Consider the following 25357-nt stretch of genomic DNA (forward strand, 5'->3'; position numbering starts at 1 on the left):
TTTAACTACATTTGTGAATAGATATGATTGTGTCCTCATAATGGAAAAACAAACTTGTTTCAAAACTTTGATGTAAACAAAAGAATTACAATCAAACAAGGAGAGTAACATCATCCGCAGGGGTGTCCAAACAGGTGGCTTTTAAAGCGCCCATGAGGCGCGAATGCCAGCTAATCCCAGATTAGGACTGACAAGTCATTTTACTGGATGCCCCCATTGTAATCCCAGTTGCCTCTCTATCCTCTGACAATGAGCTTTGTTCCCTATCTCAGAAAGAGCTTTGAGGATTTCCTCAGCTTTGTTAGCATGAAATGGCTGCATTATTCAGAGGCATGCTACTTCCAGTCGGTCGCAAAACAACATATTTTCATTCAATTATTGACCGGCCTGAATGGGTAATGTGTACAGATGGTTCTAACAAGTCATGCTCATAACACAGGATTTAATTGATACTCATTTTGGCAGTGTATAACTCTGTCACATATACAGACATGTAAAGGGAAAGAGTGGAGCTGTGTAGCAATGTAATTACATTTCTGAACACATCAGGCGTTGTGACACTCGTATCCACATGGTTTTAGGGTGAGTGCAACACCATAAACTGTAATTCTAAAATTCTAACAACAATATAAAATTACTTAAAGACTACGGATGAAAATTAGCTGATACTTGATATATAATTATATTGCTGTATTTGGGAATGTTTACCTTTTTTCCAATTTAAATGTAATTTTGTGTTAAGACAAATGAGCCGAAACATTACAATAAATAGGACTAAACTGATGACAACAAAGAAAACACAATAAAGAAAATAAACGTGACAAATCTGATGATTATAATCCACAGTATCTAAAACATCAAAGAATAATAAAAGCTTCTGTCTCTTATCTTCTATAAACTGTCACCTGATTCTGGTATTGATGAAGTACTGTATACTTTATGTCATTTAAAGCTGATAAATTCAGAACAGGAATATAGCGGTAAACAACTCTCTCCCTCTTTGTGTGTTGTAATCCGAGCTTCTCCGCGCTTTGTTTACGTATAAGTCCGGCATCGAATGCATGTTAGTGCACGTGCACTGCATTCATACAGCGCTTCCCCCTCAGGATAACACTGTTAGCTCTGTCAACTCTGACGTTGTTTGCACTGTTCATGCTGTAAACACTGTTAGCTTCTAGCCCCCAGCTCAACAGGTCCATGCTGAGAACCATGTGAAGACAATCCCTTAATCATAGATATACCCTGAAATTCAAATTTAGCTGCTTTAAGTTTCATTTGTTACTTAACTTCCTCTCGTCAACTCTGGACGAGAAAGTGTAATAAATCCCCAAGATGTAAAACTGGAATTTGAGTTACACAATATATCTTTTTTATCTCCACAAGACTTGAACGCAGTGTAAAGAAGGTAGGGGAGAAGTGAGGGAAGTAATGCTGAACCAGCAGTGGAGCAACTTCTTCTCCTCTGCAGGAGCAGTTGCCTGGTTTGGCGGTTGGAGGCATGTCAATGTCCCCTGGCATTTCGAGCCTTCACAATCCAGACTAATCCTTTCCTTTCCAATCCTGTGTCCCCTGGTCTGGCTGCAGTCACTTGTTATAAAGTGTGTGTTTTGCTGTATATAGCCTCTTTCCCACCGGGCTAAAAAACAACTTACACCCACTAACATCTGGCTTTTGTCTGAAATAGGAAAACTTACAATTGGCATTCATTCCCGGGACAAATGACTCGGCAGTAGTTAGGTATTTATCGGCTCCAGCTCCGATCGGCAGTGGTGGAAATATAACAAACTGCTAATTTTGGACCCCTTTCCCATAAGATGTGACGCGTGTTCAAGTGAATATATACGTAATAAATAAAATCGAATGGGATTTGGACAATTATCAAAATTCATCAACGTACAGAACTTTTAAAACAATGAATGTGCTCTCCTCAAGACAACAGTCATTTTAATAATCGTCGAAACGCACCTCATTCAAACCCTTTGTTAGTCCTTCCACTGTTCCGACAATCACCAGCTCTGATTTGAACGTTTGAAAGAAAAACTGAATAAGTAGCAGTTAAAAAAAAAGAAGAAACCACCTCAACATTTTCACTGCTTTCTGACCCTTCTTCCATTGAAAGTGGCACCATGGACAGAAAGGCCAGTGCAACGGCATACTCACAATTGGAAAGGAGTCTAGTGTCTATTTTTAGCGGGTTTCCCACACTTAAAAAAGAAACCTGCATATACGCCCTTACTCTGGTGGGAACAGGGTATATGTGTATTATGTGAAACAGGCTGTGTGATTTGAAACAGTTATGTGTGATGGATACATCTGATACCATGGACGAGTGGCCGATATACAATAGACACATGTAGGGTAGAAAGTTCTGTGCCCAGTTCATGCTAGCTGAGAAAAAACCTGCCGGGGAAAATGAATAAGTCACGCTCTGGAATATGAACACAAGCAAGACGTAAAAACACATGCAGACAGTCACATTCTTGAGTGTAGGGAAGGTGTGAGTGTGTGCCGCGAAGTCAGAGCTACTACACAAGGTATCCATTGTCCTTTACCGACCCACAGCGAATATACATTGTTCACGGTGCACAAGGCCTCACTTCAAACCGTGCAGGGTATTAACCTTGCAACTCACATCGGCCGTTCTTCACATGGACTCAAGCCTTTGAATCAGGGCAGATATATAAGACTATATATATATAAGGGTTGTTCAGCAACATGATTGACGTCAACCGTGCAGAGTCCGGCATTCTGTGCATCAGGCAATAACCATTTCATATGTTGCTGCTTAGTTTCCTCAACTGAAATAACGCAGTGGCATTAAGAACGGCAGTGATTCTACTGTACAGATGGTTCATAAAAGCTTTTACATTTGTTGTTCTGAGGGGCAGATCTTGATTGGTCTTCGCTGAAAGCAATTATCTGCCTCAGAACAAATGTGCGTCATGTTTTCAGTCAGTCTGGAATAAATAGGAGAATTATTTAGCAATAGCGACAAAAAGAGAGACATTAATGACAACCAAAGACACGTACATCAGGGCAATGCTTCCACCCGAATCACCACAGGGAACAAATGACAAATTGAACAAAAAGAAACTGACCTACATGGATTGCTACTTTAAAGTCACAAACATTCTCTTCTTAAAGCTAAACAGTAAATCCCTAAAACCTACCGTAACATAATCTTGATTCATATTTGATGATCAGCTCTGCCTATTTTGACAGTTTGATTGGAGTTCACAAGCTTCACGAGCATTGATTGACAGCTGCGTTAGAGACTGCTTGTATTTCTTCGAGTAAATGCCATTAAGAGCACTAAAAGGAGGCGTAGGAAGTTTATTTGTTCACAGACACACTCTCTCTCTCTCTCTCTCTCCCTCTCTCTCTCTCTCTCTCTCTCTCTGTGTTGTTGGTTGGACTGTGAGTGTAACGATTACTCGTCCAGCTACTCTGGTTTTTATCGCAGTATCGTATCTTGACAAACCTCTTGAGACTCACGCAAGAATTTCACAGCTGCTGGAAGGGAGCAGCGTTTTTAATAAAGCCTCATTTTTTGCCTGGTGCTCCGCTGGACGAGGACACTCTCGTCCCCTGACTGCTCCCTCTCCCTTCCTCTCTCTCTCTCTCTCCCTCTCCCTCTCTCTTTTCAGCCATTTGTCTCTCCATCACAGCGCTGGGCTCGCAGGCTGTAAATCACAATTAGGGGGTTCATTAGATATGGTTGATGTATTAAGACCCAGGGCTTGTCTCTGGGCCTTGCAGCCATATATTAGCTGACTACAAAATCTCATACATAGTTATGATACATGCTGTTTACTGTTTGGCTTATAGGGTCATACGCCAATAGACATTAATTATTGAGTAAGACTCCGTAGGTTAAATTGATAGCATCCAGATGATTTGTATATTTCCTCCTCAGCGATGCCTGTACGCAGCACTTTTGACTGCATATGCAAACGAGCATCTTTTAAGAACGACATATTGGCAGCAGCATCAGAAATCTGTCTCTATTATCAGCAAGTGATCCAGGATTTGAAAGGGAGCCAAGCATTTTGGAGCCTCATCCAAAGGCTTTGACAAACATACTCCGGAGCTGCTTGCCCACTTGAACACACACACACACACACACACACACACACACACACACACACACACATATATTTGGCTTGAGTTCACATCACAGTGTCCCTGGCTCACATAATACAACATTGTTTCCCCCTGTAAATCAAAGTGCATTTATCGCGCTGCATATCAGCTATTGTCAACAGTTGCCTGTAAACACAAGACTCAGATAAGGTGGCGTACATGCTCTTTCATATGAGTGCGCAATGCACTACATGTGCTAATACGCTGACCTGCCATTCCTGTTCTGCCAAAGCTGAGTGATTGAGTTCAATGAAGTACACTAACACCAGAAATGCAAAGCAAAAACATCCAGAAACCGCAATCAACAGCTTTTGATTTGAGAAAAATGGTCCCCTTTACGAACTGGGCGTGCGTCCAAAACAATGTGTTTCTTTCTCTCCAGCATACCAGCATGCCCGCTCATCCCCTGGCACCTCGAGGAGCCGGATCATTGAACCTCAAGGGGAACTATAGAAATACTTCTGGATTAGTTACAGCTTGACTAGGTGAGCTCCGACTTGTTCAGGCCTACGTATTTATAGAGTGTGAAATCCCATTGTTAAGAACAGAGGAGGGTTTACCGGCACAGGTTAGATAGGAAGGAGAGAGAGAGAGAGGGAGAGAGTGTCAGAGGGAGAGAGAGAGAGAGAGAGGAAGAGAGAGAGAGAGAGAGAGAGAGAGAGAGTGTCTTGTCCCAGTCAAAATCCTTCCTGTTCTTAATCTAGACACTGATCTGGTCAGAGAAGAGATCAATTAGACCAAGTCTAGTGACATATAAATGCCTTTAAAGCGACATCAAGATAAGCATAAAATGTCAAATCTCTTTATGGTGTGTGTTTTTAAAAATAGCTTTTGAAGAACTAGAAGATGTTGCCTTCTTCTAAGGATTTTTCGAGCTAATACTTTGATTTTATAATCGATTTATTAACCTTTTGGTCGTTTTAACTTACAGAGAAGGGTGAACTCTGTGCATTTAAAGCACAAATTAAAAAAATTAATTCAATCACCAACATTTTTTAAGTTACAGTGTTTATATTTTCACCTGCAGGCTGCACCTACCAATTATTTTCATTAGCAATTCATCTGACAACTTTCTACTATAATCGGTTCATCATGTGGTTTGTAGAAAGTAATGAAAACAGTTCACATTTGAAAATGTGGAAATTTATTTTTGAGCACTTTTCTTAACGACTTAAACGATTGATCGACTATCAAAACAGTTTCCTTTTAATTGTAGGTCGATCAACTAATGATTTCAGCTCTAATTCCCTTGCACATAAATGCATACAGCAGTTAACAGTAAGGGTAATTCAAATCGTTAAGCACAGGCATGTCTCCTCTCACACATATGCACACACACACACACACACACACACACACACACTTTCCTCTGGCTCCTGGTACATGACTAATTGACGGTGACAGATAACAAAGGAGAAGATTAGGGGATTGAGTGTGTGACACACAGCTACAGGTCAAAAGGCGGTTTAGACTAACTGTGATTATGGACGGGCAGGTGTCACTGGAGGCCAAAGCCGATACCTCTGCGCCCTGCTGGGCTGCTCGTTCGTTCCGGTCCCAGTGGGTCAGGTCTGCTGATTGCGTCATGTTCCTGCAACTGTGTGTAAAATTGCGAAACACTGACATGCCTCGCCGCTGGCGTCATCTAAAGACGAATTCAGGTGCATTTGTTGAGCAAACCTGATCTCAAGGGAAGGTGTGTAAAATACACATTTTAAGGACTCTCTGCGTGTCATGGAGATGCGTTTTAGGCTTTTTGTGTTTCGTTTTATGCCACGGCATTACCGTGAAACAGTCGCAGTTGGGTTCCGGCAATAAACATATTAGTTAGGTTAAGGAAAAACATCATGGTTGGGCTTAAAATAAGTACGTAAACAGAAAACATAAACAATAAAACATAAGTACGGAAAACATGTCACAAACATCAAAGCTTTGGAACACGAACACCAGCCTCCTGGTTGAAAGTCTGGTGTTTTTGTGAGCCGTCCACCCACCATTAGTAGTCTTTCTCACTATTTATACCATCTCATTTGCTCTGAGGTACGCATATTAACGCATGTGCAGTCAGCACGGATTACACGGCATTAAAAAAGCAAGAATGGTGTTGTAATGACTTCCAAATTGTTGTGTCATTCGTACGCTGTTTGGTTGAACTGGGCTGGCTGAGCAGACACATCAGAAGTGATCTGGCACTGCAGTGGGGTTTCACTGGAACTCGTTGGGCGTGACAACTCCAGTCAAAACAGTCCCCTTCTTGATAAACCAGACTGAATACACCATTAAATCCAATCAAAACTATGTTTCATTGCCTTCATTTCTTTTTAAATGCTGCCTTGTCGCTTCATGTCTTTTTGTTCATTAAAAGCATTTTTGTTGTTAAATTACCATTGAAACTTAAATTCATGGAAATAATTCCCATTTCTAAGCCTTACCTAAAAGGTCAGTGTCTTAACAAAGTAAAGAGGAGATTCATGCTGTGAATTACTGCTCAATTGTCCACTTGTTATCTTGTGAGCTTTGAGAAACGTCATGTCATTAGTTTTAGTTGTCCGGCCTCTTTATCAGCGGAGCCCTCTAATTGCCCGACGGCTCGGTTGATTCTGAAGCTAACCAGGAGCGATGTCGTCCCTCTGCTCTCCCCACAATGGGCCTCATTGGATTAAGTTCGAGCAGGCTTTGTTAAAAGCTGGTGCAAATCTAATCAAGGGAGAGACCTCAATTATGCTCGCATGTACTTAAACGATCAGATCGCTAAAAAAAGGAGGAGGGGGTTGGCCAGTTTAGGAATGCAATCAGCGGCCATTAAGGCCAGTTAATTTTGGCTGATGGCAGCTTTAAAATGAGATGCAGGATTTTTACTGTAATGAGAATGCTGTAATTATGAGGATGTGATGTTGGTGTTTGGTAATGAGCAGAGTTCAGAGTCAGGAAGGTAGCTCTCACAGAAGGGAAGTCTTGTAGGAACAGGTGTTAGCGTTGCAGCAGTAACATTGTTGCAGAGAGATGGTGCTTTGTGCCGCGACCGTCCTCCTTTTTACCTGCACGGGCAACACTGCGTTCAAACACAAGCTATTTTAAAAAACCTCTGTTTGTTTTAATGAAGTGTTGAAGGAAGCCAGACAGCTGAAAATGACGGTTCTTTCTAGCTATGGCTTGTTGAAGAATGTAAAAAAGGTGTTAGGAGGGGAATAGTGTGCTGCATCACCATGAGCTAAGGACCAGGTGGTGTCCCCCTGTGTAGCCCTGAGAACAACAGCTGAGATTGATCCAGACCTCTGACCTCCGTGACCCATGACAGTTAAAACAAGAAGCAATTATCCTGAATGTCAGCGAGTCTAGTGGCATTCCTCAACAGAAGGCCACTAGTCCGAGACAGTTGTCACCGGAGGGATGAGAGGAAAAGACGTGAGCACACACAAGTGGACAGACTAAACGAATTGTCAAATGTGAAAGCTGAGCAGAAACATCGTCTCTTTTACGTTATAGAAAATGTAGATATCTTCATCTCACAACGGCACGTGACAAGATTTGAAGATCAAACATCTTGAAGTATTGTTTCTCCTAGTAGGTGACACAAAATAGAAAACTGAAACACAGCTGACCACTAACAGAGTCCAGTGTCACCGTAAGACACAACTCAAGAAGCACATTCACTCTCGCTTCACCTCAACGTTTTCCCTGCTCTCCTCTCCAGCCTCACTCTTCCCCGTGTAGCTACAGTTCACTGCACTGCCAAGTCCTTCGCTTGGCCCGGGCTGCGTGCGTGTCATGTGCTTTTCCTGAAGCATCGGCACCGGCACTGAAGAGGCCAGACGTTTCTTTTCATTGAAAGGTTGATACTCCAGCACAGACTTAGTCGTGTGAGAAGTTAGTTTTATGTCCTGATAAAGGAGAATACTCTCAGGAGGTTAGTGTCCTGAAGACACGCTGACCTCAGGGTGTTATCTAGTCTATTACATTTGTCCATACATCAACCACCATCACGCTAACAAGTCAAGGAGATTTTGCTGAGCAACTTTACATCAGCAGCACGTTTGAGGACAACTAATGTTTTGGGAAGTTTGACTATCTTATCCCGGCAACGCAAACAGGGATGTTCCCCTTACCACCGCATCGCACATTTCACCCTCAAAGTAACATAATTCTCTAAAAGTATATAATTTATTCATATTTAGTGGTTGACGGTTGGAAAACAGGGTCACCTGGGGGGAAATCTTTACATAAAGGAATTACGATTCCTCCTCCCTCAACCGTTGACTCATCAAAGCACCCGCAGATGCTGCAGTGGAGAAGACCAGCAGGCACCAGCCGATAACCAGTGGCTCTGGCCACCTCCAAGTAGGTGTGGATCTGTGCAGCGGCCTCCATGTGGAGCGGGGTGTTTGCTGAAGAGGAGCATGCATCCCCATAAAGTACCCTTTCCCTGGATAAATCAAAAGGTTCAAATATAGATCCTGGAGGCCGCTCTCCTCCTTCACCTCCCTCCTCTCTCACTCTGCCTCCTCATCCAGCCTGAGCATTACCTCATCAGAGGAGGATCTGCCTAAAACCGCAGCGGTCACACAACAGACAAAAGCGCTCATCTCCAGGAAGCCGCTGCCGCTGCCTGCGGTTTTGGAGAGAGGAGAAGAGAGGGGAAAAAGTGACTCAGCCCCACGGCTCCTTTCTTCTCCCTGCCGACTTAGGGATAAACGGAGGGATAAAGCACAAGGGGAGATAATATTTAGAGCAGGCCCCATTTCAAGGGCAATAGAAGAGAGAAAGTGGGGTATGAGCTTGGGTGGTTTGGGAAGTAGCCACGAGGGTCGGTCTATACTGTTTCTGGCAGAGCGCCTCGCACCGTGGATTTATGTGTAAGTGGGGAGGAACCGCTGCTGGCCCGGCCCTGCCTTAAAGCGCCGGCCCGCCGCAGCTCCACGAGCCTCTTTTAAAAGTGAACCAGATGAGGACCTCAGACGGGATGTTGATGAGGCATGAGTGTGCAAAACACAAACACACATGCGAGCGCAAACACAAATAAATTGCTACAGACAACGCCTGGAAAACAACTAAATGCATAACACACAAACATATGTATATGTCGCACATGTGCCGGCGAGCTGGCGCACATGAACGGGTGTGGCGAGTTGAAGCGCGGCGAATGGATCGCTGGAGTTCAGCTCTGTTTTCCCACCGTTGAATGAGGTTCCTTATACCGCAAGGCATTCTGTCCACCCTAGACCTAAGTGGACATTTCATATGTGTGGACAAATCAGATCAATTAGGTAGATGTCCGAGCTCAAGAGGACATAATAGCTCACTGTTAACATAAGGTTAAGTACTGAGGAACTGCATTGAATTCTGTTAGACGCTGCCCATTACCAGCGGTGATTCGTCTTGCACTGCGACGCAGTGAAGTTCACATACAAAGCCCAAGTAAAGACGCAGAGACGGACATTGTTTTTGGGGAAGCCAAACAGGTAACCTCAGTGAGTTCATTAGCTCATTAGCTCGTTAGCTTAACCCAAATCGGCCCAATGGCTGCTTGCTGTCTGGTAACTTTTCTAACTCTTTGCAAATGACTGCCATTACAGCAACCATGCGTAACAACAAAGCTCCGCAAATAGGCCTGTCATGATGCACGGTGCGGCTGAAATCTTTTCTCAGACTCTTTCTCACCGCTACTTACAGACTATGACTTAATGTTCAGCATTCTTACATCTATAAACGCCACGCCGCACGGAGTAACACACACTGGGGGCACTAAATGATCCGTGATCGTATTTCCCTTATCAAGCACTAAACTGATTTTTAATGCACAAATATAAATCTGGATGTAGTTCTCCACGCTCCGACGATAAACACAGTGTGACCAATACGAAGCTGAGATGTCCAGTGATGTCAGATCATCTGAAGCATCAGTCACAGACACGCCCCCTGCTCCTCTGATCAAAGCCACTAGATGCAGCGTGTACAGTACGGCGTTGACCTAGCAAATCCTCCAACAAAAGGCAACCACTTCCTTCCAAAAGTCCTGTAAAACAAAGATATCATAAATTGTTCCTGTCACGACACGATCGGCACCCTATAGAGACGGTCATTTTGTTAGAAGGGTCCACTTGTCATCTCACCGCCATGTAATTAGATCTGAAAAGCAATTACATTTTAAAAGACTCAATAACGTGATTTCAAGTTTCCAGATGAATTGATGAAGTTAAGGGAGTTTCAATGGAATTAGAAGGGGCCTAAGTGGTCCAGTTTTCCCCGATAATGACATAATTTATTTCTTCAAATGCAGGGCAATTAGCCAGAGGAAGTAAACGGATGAGGCCTGTATTGATTACTGTGATGTTTGGATTATTTTATTGCTGAAAATATCATCCTCCAAAGCATTGAAAAGTATCTTTCAGCCGACGTTGCGCCGTGTTAGTTGCTCTAGATCAGTGTCTTTTCTCTTGTGAGCCCTTAAAATGAAGCTTTGTCTCGTTGTAATATCTTGTCACAGGCCAGTATAACCCCTTAATAGGGTCTCGACCCCCCTGGTTGGGAACCATAACTCCAGATTGTGATACAACACGATTTACACGAGCCATAAATCAAGCCTTTGAAACCGAACTCCTCCACCAGCCAGCGGGACACAGATTATCACCCACAACAGAACACTGAGGCTTGTCTGTCCGCTGTGCGAGCGAGTTGCCAGTGAGGCCACTTGTTGACCTAGCAGTGACACGGCTCAAAGGCCACTAGAGAGGGCCTTAATAAGTATTCTTAAACAGGGGGATTAGCCAGATGGTCAGATCGCTCTTTTCTCCAACCTCTCCCATCTGTACATTTCATATGTCTCCCAACTCTGCTGAAGCCATCAAGATCGGCCTCACCAGCTTAATTTGGGCTAGTGTTACCTAAAGCACTGTTTGACTCCAGATATAATCTTTATTGCTCACAGAGAGAAAGTCCATTAAAAGGCATACTGTAGGTCCCGGCGCTGAAAGCTTCCTGGAGTGACGCCTGTGCGAGTCTTTAAAAGACCCCTTTCTTCACCGGAGTGAAAGCAGCTATTGAGGGCTGCACAGGGCCGAATACTAACCGGAGTGGAGGTCTGCGTTAGCCGTGAAACAAATCAAAAGCGTTCTGTATGTGCCGAGGCAGTGAACATGCAGAGAGTCAGCTACAGTTTTGTTAACGTGGACTAACACACACACACACACACACACACACACACTTTGCGTGCTCCTCTGCCGCTACGAAACCGCCACGAACACAGGCAAGTGTTGCTCCGTTACCGCTCCGAGGAAACAATCATGTGTTCTCTGTAAAAGCTTATTATCTGCCATTTGGTGGGAGCAATCATCGAAAGTGCCAAACAGTATGTGGCACAAAGAGCATACGGAAGCTGGCAGCGTCACAGTGGAAGGAAAGTTGTTCGTATCGGTAAATTAGGGAAACTTACAGAAATAAGAGACTTCAACTCCAACACCCTCTTCTCACTTCCGGATGACTTTAAAATTCATGAACGTCAGCTGGAAAAGAGCAGAACAGAGGAAAATCTTTATTATCATGTTTCTTTAAAAATGACTTTTCTGGAGCACGTTTAGCATCCGCACCATCAACAGAAGAGACATTTCACCCAAAAAAATAATGTTTTGCCACTTTCTACAGATAGTTTTGATTTTGTTTGACCAGGTTGCAAAGATAGATGATTTTCTGGGGAATTAATTCTAATTTTACAGTCACAGTTTTCACTATAGCTAGGCCTACATTCTACCAAAGAGATAGCATAGCACTCATGTTTTTGGGATGAGATGTTGCTGATTTTTTTTTTCTTTCAAAATTTGATTGCGGTAGAGGAAGAAACCTCTTATTATCATACTATCATAAATATCTTTAAGGGCACATATCATGAAAAACTCACTTTGTCAGCGCTGTTGCACATACGTTTGGGTATCTGGAGTGCACACTAACCAACAATATGTGAAATATGCTTCAATCAGAAATCATCTTTCAAATGCAGGCTCAGAATATTAGAATATGCTGCCCACAGCATACCCTATTTTTTCTCACAAGCCAATCTGAGCAGACAGGGCTTTTTTGGGAGGGGGCTTAAAGAGACAGGCGCTACAACGAAGCGTTTCAGACAGAGGGTGAAAACAGGTATCTTTAGACATACAGTATGAAAAGAATAATGTGTTTTTTGAACATCAAAGCATGTAAAAATGTTCTAGTAGAAACCCAAAATTCAAGTATAAAGCTGAATGTATGTCTTATGTCCTTATGTCCCCTTTAAAGCCTTGGCAAGTAAAACCAAAACTATCTGCATGGCGCAAGAGGTTTATTTAATTTGGGGTGAACCAACCCTTTAAAGGAGCATTTTTGCCATACGCATCAGGGTGCATTTTAATGGACACTGACCAAATTCTTCACATCCCGCTAACAAATTGAGGCTTGACAATGTATGAACATTTGGATTGAAACGTGCTTTTGGAGCCCAGTGAAGGCCCTCTGGACCCACCTGAGGTCCCTCTGTAGTGGATGCTCAGGACAGAACAGAGGTCCTGTGTGAAGTCCACAGCAGAGCCAACAGAGGATCAGTGTATCTCTCGCAAAGCACTTTAACTGCACAAACAACGGCACACACGCAAAGTCTTACAAACGACAAACAGCGCAGTTCTTGTACGAAGCTTTGAAGTAGTAAATCTGTCTTAATAAAGTTAGTGATGCCTGATATTTTCTTTAAAAAAAAATTGATTCCAATGAGATGGGGGGGGGGGGGGGGGGGGGGGGACACTCTCATCAAGAGGACAGCTAATCATTCCTGGGCTGCCTGGTTTAAATAGACCACACTGACTCGGAAAGCTGACCTGGGGTCAGCTTTATTATAGCCTCACACGCACACAAGCACACACTGCAATCAGCCCATTCGCTAAACCAGGGGTCACAGAAAACAAATAATAACATCAAAGAGGTCAAACTGCCGACAGAGTGCTTTGAAGGTAGCATGTTCAGAATGGGACCGCCCCTAGTACGGCCCCTAAATTGAGAGAGGATGCCAACGAGTCTTAATTGAGAGTGGGAGGCGGCTAATTAAAGAAAGACCAGAAGTGGATGAAGAGAGACTCGGTTCACGCACAGACGAGCAACAAAACACAGCACGGCAGCATTTCTCTGATGCTATGCACCACGGCGGCGCCCTAACACAACATCTAAGTTGCACAAAGAGCGCAACACAAACAGGCTTTTGATTCCACAATTTGAGGCTAATTGAGAACAATGAAGAAAAAAGCAAACACTGGGCATGTATGATCTTTTATTCATGCCTTTATATTAATCAACCAAATGATTCTCTCTTGGATCTCTCTTTTTCCTCTCAGGGCACAATTACGGGCAATTCTGACTAAAACAACTCAAAGGCTCTTACGCTAAGAGTTTCTTGTGATAATAATAATGGTAACAAATAGTCGGCAACAACACGCTTGTGTGAAATACCCCTGTAAACACTTCTGTGAGCTGCAACTTTACTTTTTTTGTGGAGAAGAAGCAGTATTACCCAAAAAAACCACTGAAAAGCCAAGGACTTTGTAAGCCACCTTTTCAGTTGAGCGCCGTTCACACTCTGCGCCTCTCGCTGACCCGTCTGAACACGTTCCAGATGTCTTCAGAACCAGTTATTCTGTTTCCTTGCCTTTTCTTTTTTTTTCTTGTCGTTTTTTGTTTTTACCCCCCTCTCTTCCCTCCATTCCTCCGCTCTCCACACGCCCTGCCACTCATCTGCAGATGGCAGATCTGACACCTGGAGGATGCTGGGTAATCAGAGAGACAGCTGGCTGCCCAGTAGAGGAGAGTTGCCGCAAAACGCACATGCTCTCTCTCTCACACACACACACACACACACACACACACACATTCGGCAAAAGCCTTGTGTGCAGGCACACATTGGCATTCACACTAACCTGAATTTGTGTGTTTTCTGCATACACTGACATGTGAATAATCTCTAGATACATTTATTTAAAGGTGCACTTCCACTTTGTTAATATGTAGAAATGAGGTGTGGTGCAGGGAAGATGAGTTTAAATAACCGTGTGCGTGCAAAAGTTTTGCGATACTGCACTCATTGAGGGTGTGGCACAAGATTTCAATAAGGCTTTTCAAGAATATTAACTCTCTGTAAACTGCAACATCAATACAGAAGTTGTTTCTTCAGAATCCTAAGCCAAGAGCCTAGACAAAGAAAGTTGGGTCAAGCCATAATTCAGTATTGTCATCTTTTGGGTTTAAGTGGAATCATAAAGTCATAATATACAAATGTTGTGCTATTGATTTACAAAAAAAAAATGTTTTTCCGATGCAAAACATGGTGACACAGTTTGTGAACTGAATATCTCTGTCCTAGAGCCTGTCCATTTTGTGTGATGGGATTATTATGAGATGCATTCTCTTCCACCTCTGGGGGGAGCTGACATAAGGGACCCAGGCTATAAAGCCATCGCAGGCTCCTCCTGACCACTGCAGGAAGTAACAGCTACCTTTTTGGCCCGCTGTCCAACTGCTGTAAAATGACACATGTTACCATACTGCTGCGAAAGCAACTTGGAGCAGCAAAACAAAAGCAAAGTCTTGACATGAGTAACAAGAGAGGTAAGAGATATGTTGCACGTCAAGGAGATATACTGTATTACATTCAGAGCGATGCCTGCACCTGCACAATGAATGCACGCATTCAAACGCAACTAAATATGCACAGTCCCAAATGTTGTCTTGTTGCAGCTGTCAATGCCACTTGTGCAGACGCGGACGCACTGGAGTAAGAACAATGGATCTCTATGAGACAGAAGCTCTCTCAATGAGCTTAGCACCACATGAGGCTCAGTGCTGCCACTTCCATGTCTGCACCATAGGAAACAAAATATGGTTCCAACTAATCATATGGGCAATTTAACCACAATGAGTTCACTTGACCCATAAACGACGAGCTTATAGCACACGTTGACTCTCGGAGGTCCGCTGGCCGTGTTGTACGGGCCTCGTAATGTTTCAAGCAACTTATCCTCCAATTATCACTGATCTATTATTTTGCTGCATTTCAAACACAATCAATCACAAATTGACACTGATAGATGTCAAACCTGAGACTTCTGAGGTTTCACACTTTATCTAATGATTTTGCCCAAAGCTTGCTCTTTGATCAGAGTTGGCAGATATTAGTCCTGTTGCTGTACTGCCAAAACAGGTTTATTTAGTACTCATCTGCTTTGACTAATATGTAACTGCTGTCATGTCCATATATCGTACGATAAGTTGATAATGTGAACATGATCAAGGCCATGTCCATACATCATAAGATCATTCTACAACAAAAAAATGATTGAGGCCATGTCTATATATTGTAGGATAGACAGATAACGTAAAAATTGTCAAGGCTATGTGCACATATCGTACGATAAGTCGCCAATGTAAAAATGGTCGAAGTCATCTGCATATATCGTGCAATAAGTCGATAACGTAAAAATGATCAAGGCTATGTCCATATTTCGTACGATAAGTCCGTGATGTGAATATTGTCAAGGCCATGTGCACATATCATACGATACGCCGATAACGTAATCATCGTGACAAGTATGTTTAAGACAAACTAGTTGGTAGAATATGTCGTCTGACCACGTTTGAAGGGCGAGGAAGTTCTTCGGAACGGCCGCGCTGAAAGGTCAGCTGAAAAGCATTACGTCACAGCGAGGGGCAAAGACACAAGTATCAGTCAAATGAGCAAACGCTTTAAGTCTTTTTGCAAAGTCATTCATGGAGTTGCACTCCAGGAGCAGAAGTAGCTGTATGAAGAATGAAAAAAAGAGAGCTTGATAGAGTTCAAACCCAGCCTACTGTCTCACCTCCAACGCTTGGTCAAAATAGATGTATAGTAGGCTGACAGATATGAGACAGTTTAACATGTTTCAATATAAATGTTTTGTGGTTATGTTGCTAGCACAGGGCTGCAGATATGCATGTGGGTGGGCAAACTACTACACACAACACCTTTAATAGGTGGAATGAGGGAAGAGGATGTTTGCATGAGTGAAAAGCCTTTGTGTTCCCTTCACAAAAGACCGAGGTGAACATTAGAGAGGCTTAAGTGACAACATGTATACTCTCCTAAGTCGCTGTTAACATGAAATATTGCAAAAGTAAAGGGCAGAAGGGAGGGAGAGGGTTGGTAGGGGCAAGCGCCAGCACATACATCTAAACCTCGCCCCTCTGCTCACTACCCTTAGGAGATTACATTATGGCGCTCGCCATTGTCCCGCTTCTTCAAGACAAAGCCTGTTCCACTGTGCAAACAGCACGCCTTGGAAAGATTGTAAAAACAAGAGGCGAATGTCAAAGGCAGAAGTGAATAGGATCTCTCCCTTCTTTTGTCAAGCTGGTAAGGTATGCACAAACACATCGCTGCGTGACAGAGAAGAAAGGAGGGCCTTGTCGGGAAAGGAGCCGGAAAAAGTTGGAGCGTCTTCGCATGAAAAGGCCAATACCGTGAGAAGTCGCCTGTCTGACTCCCGGGTCTATAGAAAAAAACAACCTCCACAAGTATTTGGATGAAAGACCCCCAAAACACACAGAAGGCATGAGGCTGAAGGCAAAACACAAGGCCTGGAATGATGACCTATGGCTGCGAAGAGAAGGAAATCTTTTCTGGAATATTGAAAATTAAGGTTGCAGAAGGAGCTTTGTTTCCAGTAAGTAAAAAAAAGAAAACGATAACAAAATATCGTATTCATCAAGAAAGTAAATTTTCTTCATTTGCTGCAAAGTGATATCAGATGTATGAAGACCAGCCAACCACTGCTGAGCTTCCACTGTCCCGGCCCGAAGTCAACCTTGTCACGACCCAAACAAGGCTTTAACTGTTAGGGATCAATAATGAGGCCGACCTCGGCTCCCTCTAACTTACAAGGCCAGCGCCAGCCTGTAATTAATTGCTGCGTGCATAAATGTAAATGAGTCCACTGGGGAAGCAGAGGGAGGGAAGAAAAAAAAAAACGGCCGTCGGGCCAATATTCCAGCGGGGAGCAATCTGCGAGAGAGGTAAATGATTTAGAAGACAGCGCACAAATCTGCTGCTCCGTAAAACACTGAACGCTGAATGTGCGGGGAGGCTCGCTGAGATGGAAGAGGTGGTCGTCAGGAATGGTTGAAAAAAAAAAAAAAACAACAGTGGTAGCAATAAATATCAAATGTTTTAGTTCAATCTTCTCCTCCCACATGTGTCTCCAATTTGTATTCATAAGAGAAATCAAACGTACAGTTTATCTGATGTGCCAGACCCAAACTCCTCCACTTCACGCTGCTCTTTCTTGTTGCCGTGAGGTGGAACGTTTTTTATAAAGAAATCATACACGTATTTCATTTTAAAGCATGATATAAAAGTTTACTGAGGATGAAGACTTTTTTCCTTTACTTGATTTTTCCGCAGAAACAAATTCCATACATGTATATGTGCATTGTTTCTGCTTCTTGCCTGCTAGAGGTCAGTGAGAGTCAGTCTGAGTGATTTCATGCCTAACAGTTATTGATCAGATATCCACTACGCTGCATTTTTGTTATTTTACGATGCTGCTCACACTATGAATTTGGAGCTGTTAAAAAAGATGAAATAATCTGGGGAAAGTCGATCGAGTATGTATGATATTTTAAGCAACACTGACACGTTTACACTCATTTGGAAATGTAGCAGTTCAACCCCTGCGGGCCACAGAAACAGCTCTGCATGTGGAACTGGGCAGATTGACGACTTTTATTCAATAAAAGATATTAATAATACCTCGTTCCTTTGTGTAAGTGGGGTTATGTCAAATTGGTTGGATTTCTGGTTCTGTTTGAGCTGACACACCATGACCTCCTCCATCATCCCCGTCATTATCTTGTACCTTAACCTCCATCAGCAAAAGTCATGGAGCTGCACGACAACAAAGAGCTCATGAAATCAAAAAGAGGGGCAGGCGGGAGAAATATGCAACAATTTACAGCAGCTACAATAGCGGCTCTCATTCATAAACGTACGGCACAAAAGCGCCGCTTAACTCCCTTAGTGCGAGCAGTGAACAAACTGCCGCAGAAATCATTGTCCATTGAAACCTGTGCCCATGTGAGGAAACACACGTGAAATCCACAAAGAGTGAGTCAAACTAGGTGACACTTAAAGACACACACACACTCACACACACACATGGCAGGCCACAATAGCGTCTTTATGACATAAGCGCCTGTTCACTACAGTGCTTTACAAAGGCAAATGAGATTTTTTTTTTCCTATAGCAGGCCTCCAGCAATAACAATTGACATCACAGGCCAGCCTACGTATGTTTCCCATATTAAACAGGGAGACACAGTGTAAGCTCCTTGAGCATGAGACTAAACAGCTTGCTGAGGCAGCGATTTCCCCCCCTGAAAACAGCAGGCCCTCCTACAGGGAACCTTCGACTTGAGGGACTGTGGCAAAGGGCCATTTTATTCAGTTACACACCGGCTGCCCGCCAAGCCAAATTAACTACCTTTAACAACACAGTAGTATGATTGACCTGATTGGTTGTTTCCAATGTAGTCTCATCTCAGGCTGAACGGTAAAACAAAACATACGGTTCGTGTTAGACACGTGAAAAAGGCCCAACAGGTGGGTCCCACGCACAGTGCTGCTAACGTTGCCATTGAGTGCATCTTGCCTATTCTTGTGTGTGAGGAACCCTCTGGCACAAATGTTGTGCGGGGCCACGGCACCGCCATCCGCCATACCATGTAAAGTGTGTTGGATTACGTGGCGGAAACCTGAGGTCTGAGCCCAGTCAGCTCGATACCCGAGCCAGCACCACTCCTCTGCACACCCCGTTATCACTGAACACCACACTCCACACTTGTGCTAATCCAACAGCATGTGCAGAACATAGCATACCGTATGAAAAATAGACATGAGCCAGCAGCGTGTGTCAGGAGAACTCTCTTTTATGAATACCTTCCCAGGCACCATATAGCCCTGGGAACTTCATGACACAAGGAATGAACCTCATGTGTGTGTTTCGCGAAGACTTGCCGCTCTCAGAGCTGTCCGTCAAGCAGTACATTTCTATTCTGAGCCAGAAAGTAGATCCCCAGCTCTTTCTCTCTCTCACTCTTATTTTTTTTTACTGTTGCCTCTATCTCTCCATCATGAGCCAAAACACTCACCACCATCTCATGATGACAACGGCTCGATTAAAGACTTCTTTACGGCCTAGCAACGCCCTGCGTGGACAAGCTGGACAAGGACCAAGTGGATATGGGCTTTTCAGTGGGTGGGACCACGCTATCTTGGCCCGCACTACTTTACCGCAGGGTCATTTCGGAGGCCTCGCACCCCGAAAACCCTGCTGCCACGCCCCATTACTCCAAACCACTACGAGTGGTTAAGTGAAGGTTAGCCGGCCTGCTTTTAGAGGAGGGTGAGCTTCTGTGGATGGGAGGAGCAGAATCAAACTGTTAAAAACAATGTAAACATGAGCTCAGAGTACAATCATGCCGGGCTTGTTTGCATTTGTTTTTAACTCTGAAGCAATTATGAATCCATTTCACTTTATTTGGCCAGGTGAGAACACTGCCATCAATTCACCAAATAACAAACGTCTCCTCAAAATTGCAGTCCGCCTTGTCAGGAGTAAAAGCTTAATTGTCCGAAATTTCCGAATTTAATAAGTACATCATGAACTGCTTGAACAAAGGGAAAAACATTCTTCTAGGGGACACCTAATTATCTCCGACAAAATGATCAAGTGATCGGTCACGTGTGTGTGTGAGTGAATGTGCACCTCTGTGTCTGTCCACGGGTAATCTTGCAATTCTGCTGAGGCAAACTACATAACTCCCAGTTATGGCTGCATGCTGCGAGGACCTGTCCCTGACTATCAACGGGGGCGGACTGTCGCCAGTGCGAGGGTTCTGCTGTGATGTCGGTAAACCAGCCGACCCGTCTTGAAACACGGCCCCCGTCTTGTTTACCATGCTTTGTGGTAAATGCTTATTTTGCTGTCATCACCATTCATATTTATAGAGCCAATGTGTTTATGATTAAATTGTTTACTAGAACACAAAATTGTTTTTCTGGCCTCTTGATTTTGTTCTTATGCGGACCAGCTTGCTGCATTTAACTTTGAAATGTGTTAATTCTAAGGTGAAAATGTCTTTGATTTTTTCATATCGTATTATATATCACAGATTGATTTCTTTGCAAGGTCAGTCATGCAGCCCTTGCATTTCGGGAAATGTAGGTTTGAGCATTTCTGCTGCTCTACCCAAACTAGGGAACACAAAGTTAGGATATCTGATCACAAGCTGCTTCGATTTGGACGATTTGTTCTGAAATCTGTCATTCACAAGACCCCCTACTTTCTGGAAGTGCAACACTAAATTGCTGGAGTGCCCCTTTAAATGACATTTTGGCATGTTTTTTTCCCCAAAGCATTCTTACATTTGAAAAAAACAAACATTACATTTGTCTCACAGACAATTGTTATTGTGAAGGTTACACACCCTCTTTTTCCTTTCCTGGCTTTTATATCTTCCAACCTCTTCAAATAACTATCTAACCTTGTTTACACAACGCACCGATATCAGTTTTTTTATTGAATGAAATGAGTCATGTACAATAGAAAGCAAAGTAAATTCTCCTTTTGTAAATTTGCAGCTAAGAAAGCAAGCTGCGTGTGTCATGAAATGCATGTTTGTTTAGTGTGCATGGGAACAGCACAGGTGGCCTTTTCCTCACCACCAACATTTCAGCGCATTTCTTTTTTCTTTCCCTTTACGTATTGGTGAAAGCTCAAGAATAAAAGTACAGTCTTGTACTTCCAGTGGCTCTGGAAACAACTTGTATTGAAAAATTAACATTAAACAGAAATTGGAATTGGAATAATTTATTTTCTTTGCGAAAGATGAGTAAATGCATCTTCAAACACTTTCATTTGATTGTAAAAACTTTCAGGCACTTGTATTGTCTTTTAGATCGAGCCCCACCCATCTGCTTCTTAAAACCAAACAAACCAGGAGATATTTGCTGATGACACCCATTGTCCCATATTGACTCCCTGCATTATGTTAAGCACACTGGAGGCTCTTATTGAAGTTGGGAGTCATCTTAGGGCATTTACATAATAATATTACTGAGGGGAGAATCATTTAGTAACAAAACCTTTCTGTAGAGTTGAGAAAAAGAAACACAACTCCATTTGAAGACAGACTGAAAGACAAACAGGAAGTGGAAGGAGCAGAAAAGGCTGATCCTCCTGGTCATGTGATTTCCCTTTCAGGAGCAGTGTAATTGCCAAAGCATCTGCCGCTGCAGCAATCCAAGGCCACAACTACAGAGTGACAGATAAAGAGCCATTTGAGTGCCAGTGTCAGTCACCTGGTCACCCTACAGTCTAGTTTGAAATTCACCAAAAGTCTGCCGTCTGAAACCGACCACAACTCTTTAATCTGGTATGTTATGCCCATGAATTAGCACAGATTTAACTGTGTCGGACATTTTTCCAGGACTCCCTTTTTTCATTTTTTTGGCTGCTGCTCCTGGCAAAGCTTAGTCGCCCGTCAAGTGCAACCAAGAAAAAAAACGTCTGAATTATGTCTTTTTATGACGATTCGGCCGCCTTAAAGTGAAACAATAAAGTCAGAATGATGGGGTTTCCATGACCAAGCAGCAATGAATAATTACTGGTGGTAGCTAAGAAGGGTCAACATTCAGTATTCAGATCGAGAGAACCAACTTTCTTCATTTTATTTTTACTCTAATCCCAAAACCTTTATTTGACTCTTCTATGTATCAGTTAAACTGGGTGTTGTATTTCTTATGTTTAGAAGTTTAACTTTGGAAATGAAATGCTCCACAACCGTTGACAGTTTGGAAAATGTCATAAAGTGGCTCTTTGTTTGACCACAAATCCTTGCTGATCTCTATGTAGCTGGGTTTCAATTTAACAAAGCGCTTTAACTCTTTATTCCACTACAATCCGATAGAAATAAAAACTTTATTGTAATATAATTTGGGGAAACTAATTGAAATCCATGTGCTTCCCTCCATTTTTGTGTCCTACTCTAAAAAGGGAGCATCTGTTTGGGACAGGTCGGCATGGTCAGCGGGGTCGGATCGACGTGAAAATGTTTCCCGAGCGCTTTAAATACTCTGAAGAAGCCGTCAATGTGACCATATGCAAAATAAAGCAAATGTCATTTAGTTTTCCTTAGGACTTCCCTCTCAGGATGCAAGAACAAACGTTGACCTGGCCTCCCAAACATACTTTTCTCCTGCAGTACCTTGTATGTGTACAGATATGATGAGTCTGATTGTTTGGCGCGTTCAAAAAATTGACTTACTGAGTTCCTATATTTAAAAAAATGTATTTTCAACAACTCAGAGGGACGGCAGCTCTGTGTGATCTGCTGCTGGAGAGTCTCATGGTGAGTTTTCCACTTGATAAAAAGTGAGAGAGCAGCGGGAGCGATGCTGCGGTTTGCCACGCCGAGTTGTTCACAGATCACAAAACAGGCAAGGAAACGGAAAAATAACAAGGTGACGTTGCTGGTGACGTTCGTCGCCGACAATCACAATCTATGAAAAGGCTTCAGTCAAGTGTGGATTTAAGGCACCCCCTTGTTATTCTCTCTCAAGGCAGGACGCCAGGTTTGTGACTGTGTTCACACTGCAGCAGTCATTTGTCAAAGGCTCTTATGTAAACCACACATTTATAAATCTTACTCAATCCCTCTGCAGGTACATAATAGCCATTGTTGTTGTGACACACACCCTGATGCCTAAAGCAATTGAGAGTCAGGGAGAGAAAAAGGTCGAGGAAGAGGATAAACTTCTTGAACTCAAGCTGCTCTATAGGACTTACGAGCTGCTGAGAAATGTGACGAGGACATCCGAACAAAAATGTCGCCCTTATACCTTACGTTAAGATGGGAAGTGAAGAGGAAGGAGGAGTGTGTGTGTGTGTGTGTGTGTGTGTGTGTGTGTGTGTGTGTGTGTGTGTGAGTGTGTAGAGGGAATGTTGTTGTCACTAGGAGCTGGTGTGTCAGGTAAGCTCTTATTCTGAGTTTTGAAATTGGATGGTGGGGAGCAGGTGCTGGAGGATCGGCGACAGAAAGGAAAGGTTACTCCGACCATTGAGAGAGAGGAGAATGAGCGCAGAGCCCCTCGTTATTCTCCGCTCTAGGGGGAAATGAGGAAGCTGTTTCCAAGGTTATGCGCCGGTGGAGAACAGAGGAGGGATCCGCGGAGCAGTACGCCCACCCAGTAGGGTGCACACACACACACACACACACACACACACAGAGTCAAGAACATACATGAACATACATACGTGCAGGCAGAAAGGCCAACCAGTAAAGACACACATGACAAGGACACATCACGAGACACAGACAAAGGCTTTTGTATGCAACACACCTCAGTGTGCACAAGGACATGCAAACATACAGTACATATACATTGGTAGTCTGCACACACACACACACACACACCTATAACACACTGGCATGCAAAAAACACACTGTCAGAATGCAAGGAGAATGCACAGAGGAACATTTGACGGATTTGTTTACACAGACAATAACAAAAAGACATAGAAATCCATAAACATGCACACATTAATACAACACACACACACACACACACACTTAAGCTTGCATTGTGGTTTTAGAAACTTATGGGCATCTGCCAGTGTGCTTCAAGTGCTCATTCTCCGGGGGCCTCAACCTTTCTTTTTCAGCAGCAACACTGCAATTTGGGTGTGCCGTCGGGCCACAGATAAGTATAGGCTGACTAATATGCACTTAGGACCCAGGGAGAAATACTTAGGGCTAAATGTTTAATTTGTGTTTGTACAACACGTCCAATTTGGGGGCTGGTGTCTTTTTCAAAGGGCCCAGCAACAAATAATTAGGACTCAACTGGATCGGCCACAGGCTTAACATGGTGGAGCGACGGTTGAATGACATCTTCAAAAGAAATAAAAAATAAACGAGTGGAAACACTTGAATGTGCAAACACGGTGGCCAGATGGAAGAGCGATAATAGACGGGGTGAATAAAATCCCAGTGTTGCTGAAGAGGTTAAACATGATGTTGCTTCCTATAACTGTGAATATTTCTTTTTGCATGTCAGGGTGATGTTGTCTGATAAATGGCAAACTGGCAGACGCAAATGTCAAAATTCAAGAGCATTCCTCCACCTCCTCTGTTCAGTCACTCCCTCCATCTCTCCCTCTTTCACTCAGCCGTCAGATCTCTTAATCTTCAGTCTCTCCGACTGCTCTCTCTGACACTTAAGAGTCCCTCTGGGCAACACCGGAGGGGGGGTCTCTCAGAATCAAAGAAATATGTGAGAAATTAGAATAACGTGTGAGCAATGGATAGATTTCTAAGTATGACAATTAGATCCCGAGGTTGGCCTTGCATTGCATTAAGAGGAGTTCGCACATTCTTGGAGCTTAACGTTGGAGGCAGAGAAAAATTAATTATTTTTAGAGCAAGATTTTTACTAAATGTTTTGTAGGGATTTTTTTCATAGCGGTTAAACTTGTGTTGATGCCAGGACAGAAAGAAAAGTGTGAGTGCTGGAGATATCAAATCAGAAAAGAAAATAAAATAAATATTTGTGAGGCTTCAGGCGCAAAAAAATAAGATGCATTTTATTTTTAACTGAACAGATGTACCTGTATTATTTGAACAATGATAATAAATAAAATAAAAACAGAATGTAACCTTAGAAATTAAAATGAGAGAAAATAAGAGAAGAGAAAATTATTTCCTTCTAGTAAATTATTTTTAATTTATCTCATATTACAGTTTAATTCAAATGTTCCACAGTAATAAGGGGCATTTTACGCACGGCTCATAATATATGATTCAGTGTTGCTGACGGGGTCCTAATGGACCACACAGTGGCCGGCCGCCTGTTGTCAGCGCGGATCTCCACAGAAGAAGAAGAAGAAGAAGAAAAAAAAGAAAAGGCTGCAGGTCTCCCTCAGACAGCGGAGAGAGCGCAACCATGGAGCCCGCACAATGTGCTGAATTGGCAGCCTATATATAAGTCTGCCATTTGGACACTCTAATGCCACTTTACCTTATGAGGGAACTTCAACCCGGAGCACCTGCTCAAAACAAAATGCCATAGGAGATCAACTTCGGTGACCCCCCCCCCCCCCCCCCCCCCCCCCCCCCC

At 43.2% G+C, this 25357-nt stretch overlaps 1 protein-coding gene across 4 annotated transcripts in view; it reads right to left on the reverse strand.

The window, feature by feature from the left end:
* The window catches only part of LOC116394626 (transcription factor SOX-6-like), a 104090-nt gene that overhangs the window by 76064 nt on the left and 2669 nt on the right, over window positions 1-25357 (reverse strand). For 3 of the 4 annotated variants that reach the window (XM_031867871.1, XM_031867889.1, XM_031867863.1), the window contains exon 2: window positions 11573-11642. The exons of the other annotated variant lie outside the window; for it this stretch is intronic. The gene's annotated coding sequence lies outside the window, so the exon portion shown is untranslated. The remainder of the gene's footprint in view (window positions 1-11572; window positions 11643-25357) is intronic. 4 annotated transcript variants of the gene reach the window in all.

This window comes from Anarrhichthys ocellatus, unplaced genomic scaffold (assembly GCF_004355925.1).
Source record: "Anarrhichthys ocellatus isolate YVR2014 unplaced genomic scaffold, GSC_Weel_1.0 scaffold2, whole genome shotgun sequence".
Classification (NCBI taxonomy): Eukaryota; Metazoa; Chordata; class Actinopteri; order Perciformes; family Anarhichadidae; genus Anarrhichthys; species Anarrhichthys ocellatus.